Source organism: Clupea harengus, chromosome 2 (assembly GCF_900700415.2).
Source record: "Clupea harengus chromosome 2, Ch_v2.0.2, whole genome shotgun sequence".
Taxonomy (NCBI): Eukaryota; Metazoa; Chordata; class Actinopteri; order Clupeiformes; family Clupeidae; genus Clupea; species Clupea harengus.
The window spans coordinates 28,100,565-28,116,827 of NC_045153.1; positions in this window are offsets into that span (position 1 = coordinate 28,100,565).

Consider the following 16,263-nt stretch of genomic DNA (forward strand, 5'->3'; position numbering starts at 1 on the left):
CTTTTGGCTGTTCAGTATCTTATGTATTTTTTTCTTTGTTTTGTGGGTGTAATTATCACTACTTAATTTTAATACAAGTAGTAATGTATAATGTTGTACAGACAGGGGCATAACACTGCTGTATTGTAGTTCGCCATTCCATTCCCATTTTGAGACGGAGGCTAAGGTAACAGAGGAAGTCATTTCAGAGCTGGAAAGTAAAATTGCCTGGCTTTTGTGTTATCCTGTTTCCATGGGCAACTGTAGCCATGGTAATGCAAAGCCAACCCCCTGAAGTTCCCCTTGTTTTTTTTTTCGTATCCAACACGACCGAAAGGCATCCTGTTAGATGTTACGAATGTGTTCCCCCCTAAACACTCCTAGAAGTCTGAGGTGCTCTTCCTCCTCATAGCCCTTCTACCAAAGGGGACACGCACGGTTGGATGAGGAGATGCCTCAAGTGAAAACAGACGTACATGTAGCAAACACTGTTGTGTATGTGACATATTGGAACCAAGTGGCTAAATGAGGAGCAACTTGACCAAAAAGACAGAGAACGGGCATCAGTACCCCAGCCCCACCCAGAGGCAGGAGGCTGTTAAAGGTGTGGGTTGCTGTGGACACAGTAAAGGAGAGGACCCACTTCATGCTAGACTCCTTCCAAAAAGACAAGTGCAACAGACACCATCAGATGGAGCACAATAACCCTCATCCCTTAACGCTCATTTTTCATACATTTGATACATTTTTAGTAAAGATAAATGTTAAAAATCATGTTTGACAGCTATTTTACACATAAGATTGAGTCATATTTAAGTGAGTGTCATGGTGAATCCTTATATTGTTAACTTGTTTGAATGGTGTAAATAGTTGCTTTTGTTTTGAGCTTTGTATTGACAATAGGATGTTCTTGTGACTGCTGTACTATGTGAAGAGTAGCACAGGCATGTGTTGGGGGCATATCTTGCCTTTTCAACTTGCATCACTCAAACTAAGATCCCTCACTGAAGTATCTGGGGGAAAAAATAACATATACACAGTCACAGAAAACATATATGGTATTTCTATGACTTCCTTTGAGTTTACACATACTCCAGCTTTTAGAGTCAAATGTATTTTCGTTGCTTTATGAACCAAAGCAATAAGTATAATCTCAGCCCCAGAACAAATGATTCAGGATTGCAATGCAGTCACAGTGCAGTTAAGAGAGATCACACCAGATATTGATCTACCAAACCTCTATCGCACCACACTTCCCTGGACGTCTGCTGAGGGCCTTTGCTTAGTACGTTTTGTTGTGGCACGTGCGATGGAATGTTGAGGGTACTCACGGGTTTGATAAGGGTTTTATTGTGGTTCTCATGACACGACTCTCTAAAACGTCTTTACTTTCCTTTTTGAATAACGGTTTTCCGATAGTATCTCTGTTTTTAATACATACAGATTCATATTTCACATGGGGGGGAAAGGTAGTGTGTTCAGCTTGTGGGGAAGTGTGGTACCGTGACATACTAAGCACAGTTTACATGTTTATAATTGATTTTATATTACTCCAAACAAATGCAGGGGGAATTCCCTCCAGCAAACACAAACATTTGGAACGATGGCTCGTCATTTTACTACTATGTCAACTGAGAAAATGTGAATAGTATTTTTATAGATTGTCAAATGGGTCAGGTGCACTTGTTTAAGATGGGAGAACATGCTGTTCAGACTGCAAAAGGCCTTTTGAGTTCTTTCTGTCACACTTTGTCATTGGTTTTTTTATGATTTGTTTGTGTCGACTGTTTCTTACCCACATCACTGTGTGTAATTGATTACCATACAATTATTTCTGTATATATTTGTGATTTGAATACCAACATATGATTTTGTAGAGTTTGCAGGATTTCCTTAGTGGCCCTGCAGCGTTTTTCTGTGATTGTTATTTAGCACAACTTGATGGACTTTGTGTTCTTAAACTTCTGCACTTCTGCTTCAGTGCTACCGTAGGAGCCTCTTTGTTTCCGACACTTACTCCTTTTCCTCTCAGATGCTTCGCTCTTCTCCTTTTCTTCTCCTCTCTGCTCCTCATCTCATCTTTCCTTTTGATCTCGTGTACAGCATTCAGCTGGAGGGGCTGCTGAGGCTCTGTGGCAACACTGATGAATATTCTTCCTCTGGCCATGATGGGTCTATCTCTCTCAAACGCTCAACACTGTTCTCTCACTCAGAAGACACAGGCTCACATCACACATATCCGATGTTGGGTGTCAGCATAGAAGTGACAGACCATCTGACACTCGAATGCCAAACAATCGTTGCCGACTATCCCTTTGTCTCGGAAACTATAACTTACTATATAGTTAGGGGAAAGCAATTGATGGATCGGTACTGAAGCTTTTCTTCAAACATGTAATTTCTACAGAGAGACAGATATCATGAGCTTCTGACAGTGACCCTCCCTCCAAACACAAACACACACACACACACACACAAACACAAACACACACACACACACTCACACACACACACACACACAGAAAACTGATGCCACGGACCACAGCACTTCCCTCCACTGTCTCCACTACAGGTGTGTCACCCCAAAGCTAAAGCATTTAAATACTGTTTCCACGGTTTTGTTACATGAATCTGTCAAGAATATATTTTTAATTTAATATAAATAAATATGAATACAATATCTAATGATGTGTTTGGTCTTTTGTGACTGGGGGTTTGAACTTGGGTTGGGGAGTGAATCCAGCATGTGTATGATTAACTGTTCTTGCCGAGGCTTCTCCATAATGTTGCAGAAATCAGTGCCACATTGAGTGCTTAGTATTTGCTTTTGGTGATGAACCACCCCTTATTCAGTCAGGCAGTATTTTATCTTCAGTCTTGATGCAAAGTGCAGACCATTACATCGTGGCACTGAAATGTCAGATTCTGCAAAAGAGAGTTCCAGACCCTTACAAGCAGCCCATTTGCCATGCGTCTTTGAGCTGGAACAGACATGAAAGCAGAGCTCCCTCCCTGGTACGAACCCCCTGGCCATAACACCTGAGGGGGGGCCACGCTCTGTTCCATAGGGGTGGCGATCCATAAATTACCCATAAATTACCCAGAGTGAAAATCGTGCTGGCGAGCCACCCTGATAAAGTGTTATTATTTTTGACATCTGCACGTGCATGATAGATGCCGCTCTTTTCCCAAAGATGACGTTTTATGGCATTATCATTGGAAATCCAATAATGTAGGCAGGTTAGATCTGCATTTTTGAGCCTTTGCCCGTGCAAAGTCAAATCACTTTACTCAGGATGGTAACCGAGTGTGATCGAAACTATCCATCAATGTCTTGGCTTTGCTCTGTCCTGCTCTCTTTGTGACAACCTGTATGGATTTTGTACCAGACATGAGGGATGATAGTGATGGTTGAATGTAAATGACATTAAATGCCTTGGGCAGTTGTCATCGACAAGTCCGTTGTTTTGAAATGAAAGCAACACCTATTATCAGGGGAATACCCTTGACGTGGTCTGATGTGATGGGCTTTCTCATGTTTTCATCATGTTCTGCCTCACAATTACACAAGATAATAGCCTGTTTTAATGTCATTATCAAATGTCAAAGACATACAAAGGAAAATGGCTTTACATCATATAGGTCAACCTCATAATTAAAGCTGAGCTGACCCATTCCCTGTCTTTAATAAGTCATTGACATGTACCATTTGAAGTTGGTACTTTTCTATACATGAACACCTTAACATCAGTGTTCTAACCTCAACCATCATTACTGTTTGCAAGTGAGAGATGCTAATGACTATTAATGGAATAATCCTCTTTAAGCATCTTCTAGTATCACACAGGCTATTACTCTATCGGCAAATCCAGTGAAATTGCATGTTTTCCACAGTGGAGCCAGAGGTGCACCCGACCATATTAAGATTCCACCTCTGTCCCTCCTCGTCTTTCTCTTCCTGTTTCTCATTTCCGCTTGGGCTGCTTGGGCGTGCTCCCTAAATCCCTCACTGCGCTGCTACATGTGATGTGTTTATGATTGGGTGGTCGCGGCAAAGCCCTTTAAGCAGCCAGAGGACTCCCCCGAGAGCTTTCATTATAAGACACATATTCTGCTCTGCCACGGCTGCCGGCGTCAAAGAAATTGCCAACTGAACCGTGTGAAAGACTTTCATATCGTCTTGCTGCTCTGAACCGCAAATCCAGACACTACAGGTAAAGTCATGGGCCAATCCCCGGCGCCATCTCTTTGAATGAACTATATCATGAGAAATATGACTACGACTGTGACAACAGCTTGCCTCCAAACAGAATTGCTATAACTTTGCACAGGGCACTTTTTTTGTTGCCACTATCTGCTTTTGCTAAGTTGAAGTAACACTGCCAGCAGTATGCAGAGGAGAGGACTGGGGCAACAGTCTTGAGGTGCAAGATGAAGTGATGCAGAGAAAAGGACTGACCTGAGAGCAAGATTTCATCTGGATTCCTCCAGCTTCTGCTCCTGCATTCTGGGAGGTTAATTAAGGGACATGGCACATAAGATAGCATCTGATCAGTGTCTGTGATACAGCAGCAGATACCGTCTGCGAAGCAGTAAATTACTCCAGCTCTCAGGCACGGCGATAGCAAGCATACGCCCAAACAGCCACATTAGTATAGATAAACAAGAATAAATAAGGAAATCTCAAGCACCCAATCATTAGATAACATCTGACCAACCATGATATTACATGCCCAAAACAAGAATATGTGTATACACAAAAAGCAATTGCATAAAGGCATTAATGTTCAACTGTTGATAAATAGTTGAAAAGATACTGAAACTAGAGATCGAGCAAACCAGCAAAAAATCGCAGTGTGATTGCTCAACAGCAGCAGAGGATCGCAAACCCTCGCCCAGCAAATGACAGATTACACAGCCCTAATGCTGGTAATTATAATTATATAATCTCAAACACATGATCATACAGCACACAGTAGGCTGTATAAACAGTATTGAAAATAAATTGACAGTCTTCATTTGCTGTGTGCAATAATCTACGTAAGTTACCTAGATCAAGGCAAAAATGTTCAAGGTGTAAAGTGTTAAAAGACTGAAGTGTTACAAAATTCTACCCATTCTCCAGGCTTTATGTGTAAAAAATTATTTTCTTGTGTAAATTAAAAATGACAAGGTACGTGAATGTCTACAATAACAAACCACTTGTTAACTAGCAAGCAAGCAGTGTCAGCCAACAGCTAACGTTAGCTAACTTCAACCTACAACCTTCAACCGTCAACCTACAACAGGGCACTAACGTTAGATTGTGTCAATATAACACATTAAAAAAAATCTCACAACTAGGCCAAGGTACTCTAATATCACTGTGAGACCGAGAGTAGCCTGTTGATACAAACAAGGTCCTTAAAGCACAGAGGAATGCTGTGTGTATCCCAAGCACAATGCAAAGTCCCAATAACACATCACTAATTAATACACAAACAAAATCACCTCAGTGACCGGCCAGGCAGCCCTATACAATAACATTTGAGAAAAGATGCCAGTCTAAAGCTAGGTACTAATAGTGTCATTGTTATGATCCTGTGCCAAGGCCACAACAAAAGAGGGAGGTGAGAGCTTGGATTTGAAAAATGGTTTTATCAACTAAATGAAATACAAGAGTGTGACATGGGTTCAAGTCAGTCATCAGTAATCTAAGAATGCTGTTAGAAGTGAAATGTGGTGAGTGCTGAAGCTTGTGCTGATTTTGTGTCCAAACTCCAAAGTAAGAAGTGGCCTGACACAGGAGAGGAAGCAGCCCTTTTAACTGATGAGACACCTACATGCCACAAAACAAGCAGAAGGCCTAGCGTGCTGTAACACAGCAGCACACAGTGACGGAATACACCAGCAAGGTAACCAGTAGGTAGTGTACACACTGTCAGCCAACAGCTAAATGTTCACACTTAAGACTAAATTCGTATGTTGTGAGGACATAACAGCTATGCAGTGATCGTACAAGAGCTCACAGTCATTTAGTCTCCTTGACTTTGTATTGTTCAGTGTAAGGCTTGTCCTACCCCAGCAAACTCGCCGGGACCCATATGCAGAGATGGGGAGCAGAGCCTGCGACTTGGACTGATCACACTTAAATCACACACAGTGACTTGAAACTTGCCTTGGCACTCGTGCTCAAAGGACTTCAGACTCGACTTGGACTCAAGATTTGGGACTCGTGAACAATCTTTATTTTGTTTCTTACTTTTTTGTTTTTTTGGTGCATTAACAATGTCTGCCGAGCTGAATGTCCCTTATCACCACCTGTAACCTTACGCAGCTGGCGTGCGCTGCTGCAAATGACTGCTGCGACTACTACAGAGGGATGAAAATAACGACAGGGGCAGTGCAACCATTTTGACAAGAGCAAGGGGATCAGGATGGACATGTCAGAGTTGTAGTGGTGTCAATATCTCAAAAGGGCTAGGAGCAGAAGCGGCACCAAAACACGGGGGGAGTACAGCAAATAACTAAAGATGCATTTCCACAAGGAAATGTGAATGCACCACAGAAGCAGTTGGCCATTGCATACGTCACCTACACAGTTACGTGGATGCTAACACCTCGCCTTACAAAAGAAAACTCTGATTCTGACTCTCCCACCACCTGTTGGATGAGCAATAAATATCATCTAATAATGAAAAGGGCAGCGATTCATTAAGAATGATCCCCTGATATTCTGGTCAGCCCCTTTGAGGTAGTTTAACACGACTTGACATTTTTGGATGTAACAGAGGTAATTAAAGCATTCATCAGTTTCATGTGGTTTGGTTACTAAACTTTTATAAGTTTGGAGTGACACTTTTCCTTTTGAAAGTCAGTGTCTTATATCATGCATATGGATAAGCTAGGTGTCCCCACTCCCCACTGTAATGGCTCATCAGTATAGAATGCCATTATGGTCCTCTCAGACTCCTACCCAGACGTTTTGCAAGGTCAGTGTGATTTGTAAGAAAACAATAAAGGCCTTTTTACAGTTTATTGAAAATGCTGTAGTCCAAATCCAAACATGCAATGGATTATAATGTATAGAAGATGCACACAGCATTCCTGGAATAATAGAAAATGTAATGAATAACAATAAAAGTTGTCAGTCCATAGGACGGGATTTATTATAATGATTATATTGTAGCGTGGTAGTGTACTGCACGCTCCTGTGAGGTGACGTGAATGACAAGACTGCAATTAGTTCACCTCATAATGCTTTGGGCTTGGAACATGGTGGTAGTATCATTCCTGGATTAATGCAATTCTGCCTCCCTGTGTTAGTGAGAGCCCTGTTATTATTTCATCTCTGTGTCATGTATGCCTTAGCTTAGCCCACTTATGTTAGTGTATCTGTCCACAGTCACGGTGTGTGTCTCTGTGTACACAACCTCGTGTCTGGCATGCAATTGATGTCTCTCTAGTGGCCAATAAATGACAAACCCCTGAAGCATGTAGTGCATGGAATACAGGTCCCTGCTATTGTACCAGGGATCTTCATGTCCGCCTCCGTTCGTCTGGACTAACTCGCTACAATAGAGAAAAAACCTGCAAAAAGATGTTAGCTCACGTTAACAAAATGAGTTGCTTTGGTCTGATATCCCTGACTGCTGGCTATGTAGGCTAGAGTAGCATCTCATACAGTTTCGTGATATGCTGCACCAACAGAGCAGAACTAAAAGCAGACTACTCTCTAGTCTATTTGCAGGCTGTGCATCACTGTAGAGAGAAAAAAAAAGTTTCTTAAGTAGGCTATGTCAGTCGCAGAGCTGATAAGCTATTTAACCACATAGCCTATTGATGGGCTAATGCATCATACACTCAATCACTATAAAACATTTCTGTTCAATTAGTTTAGAAACAATCTTTGTGAAAATCGTCCTCATTGGGATGCTAAAGACCGTTAACATTAACAAGTACAGTTTTTACAATATGTTGAAAGCCTACTGATATTTGAAGTTGAATATGCTCAAATAATAGTTACTTGTGCGCATTGTAACACTTTGGAGAGACTAAAAAAGACCTGTCTACTTCAGCCTGTGTGTACCAAGCACATGAGTTGCAGAGCTGAGATAAGCCATCTACCTGGCCTGATGGGCTAATCAGCAGCATAACACCGGCCACTGTTAAAACTACTCACCACAACATGTGTTAGTTAACACTACTTACAAGTCAGAAATATAATCCTCAACTGGATCAAATCGAAATAAAAAAAGGCAACATTCTTCCTCACACTTTCATCTGACAAGAAGTTACAACCAAGATAATGTTTGAACTACAGTAAGGAGCTCACACTACAACACCCAGCAAACTAAGAAAAAATACTCGACTGGCCATGTAACACTGCCTGTTGCACACGGAAATACAAGGATTACTCGTTGTTCATTAATATGTGGCATAGCGTCTTTCTCTGACCACCGTCACAATCATGGTCGTTACAAATGTTGTTCAGCAATTTGCTGTTTTATCGAAAGCGTTCCAATGATCGATCGTAAACATGGTCGCAAAGTTGGGTGGTGGGAACAACTGCTCCAGACCAGTCGTTAAAAGCATTGTTCCCTCTCCCTACCTACCCAAACAACTGATAAATTAACATTTTTAATGTTGAATTTAGAAGCTCGATAAAAAAAAAATGCTTAAAGCAACATTATGTAACATTTTACCTTAAGATAACAGCTTCAAATTCATTTTAGAGGCACACTGACTTGTAATACAGTGCCTGCCGTCTGTGCCACTGCCAGGTTTGCCTGGTATTGCACTATGTACTTTTGGTGGACAGGGCACAAGACCTCTCGTGAGAGCTATGTAATGTTTAAGGCACCACCTTATGCAACAACAACTACACTCATCAGCTAGCTATGAGATGAAGCTAGCGCAGTATTCTCTGTATGGACATTATGGCAGAGGTGACTCAGTCTCAGACTGGCTTATACAAGTTGGCGAGAGCTAAAAGAGACAAAAGGATGCAAGTCTGATGCCGAGCTGGCCTTCTTTCTGTTGGAAAGTTGGATAGTTGATTTATTTATGAAAGAATGTGACGTAGGCTGAAACGCAATTTATATTTACGACAGTGGTGTAAAAGAAAGATACACCCCACAACTTTAGGGGGAGCTCAGTAACAATTCTCGCATTATGGAGCTTTCTCCATATCTCCGTTTACACACACACACATCTCTTACCATGGATTTCATAATGGTCAGGCAAACACAGTTGCCGCTGGGCAAACGATGACACTTAAACTTACCCCCATTCATTTTCAGTGGGAAAATAAGCGTTTAAAAAACGTCAAATAAAACATGACGAGAGAGCCTATCAAAAAGCTGCACACAACAGGACTACATGTCATTAAGACGGACCTCTCAGTGCTGTCTGAGGAGAAGCAGCACCACAAATGAACGGAATAATGCTAATAATAATGATGATAGTAATAATAAGCACAGTCACATAACAAATAAGAAAACTTAAGAGAAATAGTGTGCTTGCTTACATTCCTACATGCAATTACCGGTCATCACTAAACAGTCAGTCAGATATCAGAAGCACATGTGCTCTCCTATTTTTCAGATGCTTACATCTAGCTATGGCGATACAAAAGGGCAGCTGGTCCATCTCCAGTCCTTCCCCCTCCACTCTAAAATACAGTATGTCCAGAACTTGATTAAATGCCTCCTCAAGTTGTGAGTATAAACATTAAATCCATTCCAGACTATTTGCACACTGCCACTGATGTACATGTACAGACTTCACAGCTCTTGGTTTTAATCATTTGCTCTTTTAGACCTGGCAATATTCACCAGCAGTGAGGAAACCGAGGGAAAAGGTAAACATAATAAATGAAAAATCAGTCACCGTCGCTCACACCAATGATCAACTTACGATGCCCAAGGATTTTAAAGGGTACGGTATCTTTCCACTCATCCAGTCGAGAGGAGGGAAAGAGGCCATTGTCAGTTCTTATTGGATGATCCCGTTAACTCAATCAGCATCACAATGGCATGATGCGAGTCATAACTGTGTCAATGGTGGTGTAACTGCAGCTCTGCAACTTCCAAGGGGTTCTGCTTTGCCAGCTTGCTCTGCAAATCCAGTGCACTTACTTAGACTTTCACTCCCCTGAAATCATAGGCATAATTCGGTAGGACACTAAATATAGTGGTGTTTGTGCCACCCAATATTTTGCATTTGAAAATGTTGATACATTTGACAGGAGAATCCCGTTTTCATCCTGAACAAATAAAACTTTTAGCAGACAAATTCAATTGTATACTTTTAATCCTCTGTGTCGTTACCATGAAAGGTTTTCCATAAAAGGAAGGGGAGAAAAACACAAATGGGGAAGCTCACAGATAACTCTATACGGTCACTTGTGGCCATCTATGCATACTTTTGGGATGTCTATACTGAATAATACAAAATTACAGAAAACTGTCTGGAATTGAGAATAAAGCCTGACTGGTACAAGAGCCATCAATAGTTAAGTGTGAGCCTTGAGGGTAATAGTGAGCAGGGTGTGTGTGCTGATAATGGAGCATCAGAGGGCAACAAGTAAGTGTGAGCCTTGAGGCTAATAGTGAGCAGGGTGTGTGTGCTGATAATGGAGCATCAGAGGGCAACAAGTAAGTGTGAGCCTTGAGGCTAATAGTGAGCAGGGTGTGTGTGCTGATAATGGAGCATCAGAGGGCAACAAGTAAGTGAGTTCAATATGCTTTTGATAGATTGTGGAATGTTTGATTGGAAATAGTTTGAATCTAATTGAAAGCTTTACTTTAGTTTATAGTTTGGTGAGATTACTACTTTTTGTTTTTTTATTTATTTATTGACTTCTGCATAGCGTTAGTTAAGAGTTATTCCACTCAAAATAGTTAATTTCTATTGTTAGGCTTATTTAGGCTACTTTTACTTTCTTTACATTTTGATCATGCTTTTGTGAGAAACCTGGAATACCGGTTGGAGTAGTGGGGGACAACCATTATCAACACATTTATCCTAGTAGGCCGCAACATGAACCACGAAAAGTCCTTTAGAAAACGAATCCCGCTCCACAGGCGCGCATCTACACAATCTTTAGCTCATAAAAAAGAACGAGTCGTGCTTAGCTACCAAAAAAAAGTTCGTCGCTGACTTTCCAGTCAATTTTTGGTGCGTCTATGTTTTATGCCGAACTAGTTTCTTCAGAGCGCACAAGGATCTTGGTCGCGAGTGCTGGCACTTTTCGACACGTGATCATGCTACACCAATAAGGTAGCTGCTTTTTGTCAACAGAGTTGCAAGATGGCGTCCACCATGCCTTCGTCGTGCAGTACGGAAGACGAAGAAAATACACCGGAATGTCTTAATAAATCAAAAAACAAACATTGTTTTATGCATATTACTTCAGTCAAGCACGAGGAGGTACATTATTTCACCACTACACGATGGAATACATACAGGACAAGCCTACAAACGTGGCTCGGGTTGGAGGGTGAGTCTCGAGACATGGCTGAGAACTTCAAACACTGTGTTGATGTGGAGTTTGAAAATATTCCCGAGGATGCATGGGCCAGCTGAGGAAGGCCTTAATTGAACTGGTGAAAGCCAATGAAGGCCTTGATGCGTCAAACTACAGGTAACTGCAATGCATTTTTCTCTCAAGTCTTATTATTTGTCATGTGCAAGTCCAGCTTTACACAACATGTGTGTGACAGGCCTGAGAAACTGTTTTTAAGTCTTGCTGTTTGCACAGACATGTACCAGTTGGCAACAAGGAGAATAGCTGGTGTGTGTGTGTGTGTGTGTGTGTGTGTGTGTGTGTGTGTGTGTGTGTGTGTGTGTGGTGTGTGTGTGTGTGTGTGTGGTGTGTGTGGTGTGGTTAGTGATGTTGTGTGCCTTTCTTGGGCATCTTTGGTGTTAAATGTGCTGTATGGCAGATAGGTTCTAGCCTGTTATGTCTTGTACCACCTCCACCACTCTCTGCTTTTCATGATACTCCTGTGACTCTTAATTGTCACTGTTTTGTTGTGTTGCAGACAGGATATGTTGAAGAAGAGGCTGACTCGTGATTTCCCCCATCAGTATCAAAAACCTAGAACGGTCACGTAGAGCTGATGCAGGGTCACAACGCATACAAATCTTAGACCCGGATCAGAGGACCCCAACCCAATGGAAAAAGTTTCTCTCAGAAGGAACAAATAAGGAAGCACTTGCCGAATTCCTGTATGTTGCATGGAAAAATGCAGACCTTACAATAGTGGGCAAAAACCTCTGCTTGTACATCGCACATACAAATCAATGTCACTGTGTGACTGTTAAGGAGGGTGTACAGTCTGTTCGTGTTGTTGAAGACCTGTTGTTGTTTTTACATGCACAACATGCTGCACGGGAGCATAAAGCTGTCATTATCAAGAGCTCTGACACTGATGTGGCAGTCATTGCTGTAAGTGTGCAGACAGATTTGCCATGCAGTTTATATGTTTTCACAGGGACTGGCAACAGGACACGTATCATTGACATTACCAAGGTGTCATCAGCAAACAAAATATAAGTGCTCCATCACCTGCTGAATGTGGTTGGCAAATAGAGGATGGGACCTTGCACCTGGATGACCAGAAATCCGGCCCCTGACAGTGTTTTGCATGTGATACACTGCGGCTGCAAAGGTGCCTGTGAGACAGGAAGATGTTCCTGTTTTTCTGCAGGACTGTGTTACACAGACTTATGTCGTTGCTGTAATTGTGCCAACACAAAAGAAACTGAGGAACTGGAAGATAACTCTCCTGACACTGACAGTGAGGACTGAGTGTCCTTAATCTGTTATTTCTTATTTAGTTTTGTACAGTTTTATATATCATATTTTTCATAAAGATAGTTTTTATGCTTCATCAGTGTTGTTTTAATTTGTGGAAGAATGAATGAATGAACGAACGAACAAATGGTCATTGGTATAAGTACAATTACTGCCTTTTATTGATACAAGGAAGGAGGTTTATTTGTCACATACATAGAAATACTAACGTAAAGCATGTAGTCATTGTGTGTGTTCAGGATACGGAATGCTTGAGGAAAGAAGCTCCTCCTCAGTCTCTCTGTTCTGGTCTTGTAGCAGCAGAGACGTTTGCCTGACCTCAGTGTTTTGAAAAGTCCATGGTCAGGGATGTTAGGAGTCCTTTACAATACTTTGGGCCCTGGTACGTAGTCTTCTCTTGTAGGTCTCCTGCAGAATAGGGAGAGGTGCTCTGATGATGCGGCACTGCAGTCACAGGCTGTACAGTTCCCATACCAAGTGATGATGCTGTCAGGACACACAGCTGATGGGTGCTGATGCTATGAACTTCCTCAGCTGACGTAGGAAGTACAGTCTTTGCCTTGATTTCTTCAGTGTGTACTGGGTGTTCACAGTCCATGTTAAATCGTCAGTAAGGTGTATTCCCAGGTATGTCAAACTTGATCTAAATGACTTAACATAAGCATAACATTATCGTATATTTGCCTCATTGTTCTTATGGGACGCGGCTATGTATACAGCACTATTTAGAATCCATTTAGCCCACTTTTGAGGATGTTCGGGTGTTTTCCTCTTTATCGGTAACGTTGAATCTAACCACGGGAGCCGCCATCTTGCCATTCTGTTGACAAAAAGCAGCTACCTCATTGGTGTAGAACGATCACGTGTCGAAAAGTGCCAGCACTCGCGACCAAGATCCTTGTGCGCTCTGAAGAAACTAGTTCGGCATAAAACATAGACGCACAAAAAATTGACTGGAAAGTCAGCGACGAACTTTTTTTTGGTAGCTAAGCACGACTCGTTCTTTTTTATGAGCTAAAGATTGTGTAGATGCGCGCCTGTGGAGCGGGTTGAAACGAAAACAGTGTTCATGTTGCGGCCTATAGGTGTTACTAACCGTTATCAGAGCATGCTCAAAATGCTTGGTATTTGAAGTTAGTCTCATCATTGTTAAGGCTCAGTTTGTCCATTTTTCCTCCACAAAATGAACCAGGTGTGTCCACTTAAGGTCTTATTTTTAAAAAACAAAACTGTTGTCGGGGAGCATGCCCAAGGAATCCATCCCCCATAGGTTGCCTACAATATACAATGTCATACTGGGTAATGCAAAGATGATGGATTTCACCCAGTAACTGAATTGAGCTTTAGCTAGTAAGCTAGTAAACACAAATCGAAATAAAAATCGTGCAAACGTCGTCAGAGTGAACCCTGCCTGTGAAGAAGACAATGCAAAAGGTGTCTTTCTTTAGTGGCCAACACTCATTTGTATCGGCTATTTGAAGTTCAAATGACGCTTTCTGCTTGGATAAGGCATATTAGAGAATAATCTGTGTTGTATTATGTTAGTTGAATGGGTGGAGGTGACTCACAGAGTTTTGTAGTTGTTTGCGTTCGTTCGGTAAATTATCAGTCAGCTGTCTGGTGCATCGTGTGAATTATTTAGTCAATCTTCACGTAATCTAATGTAAAGTAGTATTTATTTATTGTTACACCAGGTTCTATTGCTCGTAGCTTGAATATTCTCTCCCTTGTACGTCGCTTTGGACAAAAGCGTCTGCTAAATGACTAAATGTAAATGTAAATGTAATGGAGAATTGCACAATTTACAGTCAGTGGTATCCACGCATCTCATTATCTTCAAACCAAGCTTAAACCAAAGATACTTCCGTGGTTCCAAAACTCCCGCCAGTTAAACGGGCCGGACCATTATGAAACAAGAGGGGGGAGTGTGTTTCTTCAACGGAATAGTAGGCTAACAAGGTGTCTGTATCAATGAAATGTTAATGTTAACGAAATAATTCATATAGATTTGGGAAGTGTTAATTTATTATGAACTAAGGACCTGCTCCACTCTATGCTGGTGGCTTGCATCATGATCAGGTAGGGAATCTAGCTAAGGGGCTATTCCATGTCAATTCAACTAGTTTTTTTTTTGTTTCAACTGTTTTTCAGTAAAAAAAATTCTGATGAAAGATTCCAAATCCCAACCATTTCCAAATCCCACATTTGTTTTTTTTATTTTTGGTAACATGCGTAATTTGACATTTTCATTCTGAAACCATTTTTTTACAGGCCAGACAGGGGTTTGTTATAAAGTAAGAGAACAACTATTAGTTGGATATTTTTAGTTGGCTTTTTGAGCAGTGGATGTTTAAAATCGTGCGTTTTGGCTGAAGCTTCTGCACAGAGTATGTATCTGTCAGCATAAGCAAAATGATGCAGATACAGCATTTTTAAGTAGCTTTATGAAACCCTTAAACTTGAAAAAGAGGGATTCTATTTGGGAACTTTAAAAAGGAGGAGAAGAGAATAATAATAAATAGCACTCACTGCGACCTCAACATGTCTTTCATCTCCTTTCTGACTGCCACTCTTGATGACTCTTAGCCAAGTTGTTACACTTCTATACAATGGCTTCTGTTTAAAGACATTTTAGATACTGAAAACTTGAGGCTCCTAACCCAAGCATTTGTTTACATTTGGACTTGTTGCCTCCAGAATGAAAGTACAAGTAACCAGTATCAATCATCCATGTGTTCTGTGTTATACAATATGTATAACCAATCCTGTCTTGGCTTCAGACACATGCACACACTCACAAACAAACAAACGCACGCACATGCTATCTTGTTAGGAGAGATAACCATTAGAATAATACCTTGGACCAATTGCATCAGGTATTCCACTGCAGTAAACCTTCAACAAATGTAATTATAGGCCACAATTCAAGCCTTTTGAGAAGCACTTTCCTTGAACACTTATCTGCCCTGTAAAATACATTATATCTGCTTTGGTATGAGGCCTCATTTCATTCCACTCCCAACTGGAGAAAGCCAAGGAGGAAGAGTCACTCTGTGTGTGTGTGTGTGTGTGTGTGTGTGTGTGTGTGTGTGTGTGTGTGTGTGTGTGTGTGTGTGTGTGTGTGTGTGTGTGTGTGTGTGTGTGTGTGTGTGTGGGAGAGAGAGAGGAGAGAGAGAGAGGATAGACTTTTGTAGACCAAGCCTCATTAGTTTCAATAGCAAATGTCTGAAATGAAGTGATTTGTGCATTGTGAATTACGCAATTTTTTTACAATTTGGCATTCACCAACTGCAAGGCTCCATCTTGAAGTCACCTCCATCCTCAGGTTCAGATTTACAGTTGTGAGAAAGTGACATTTCCCACTTCTCACCGCTTTGCACAGGAATTGTGTTGGAGTCTGACTCATGTGGCCCTGCAAGAGCAAGAGAGAGATATGGACTCCCCCACGTCAATGGTTGGGTCCAAGTTGGCAGCACTATTTA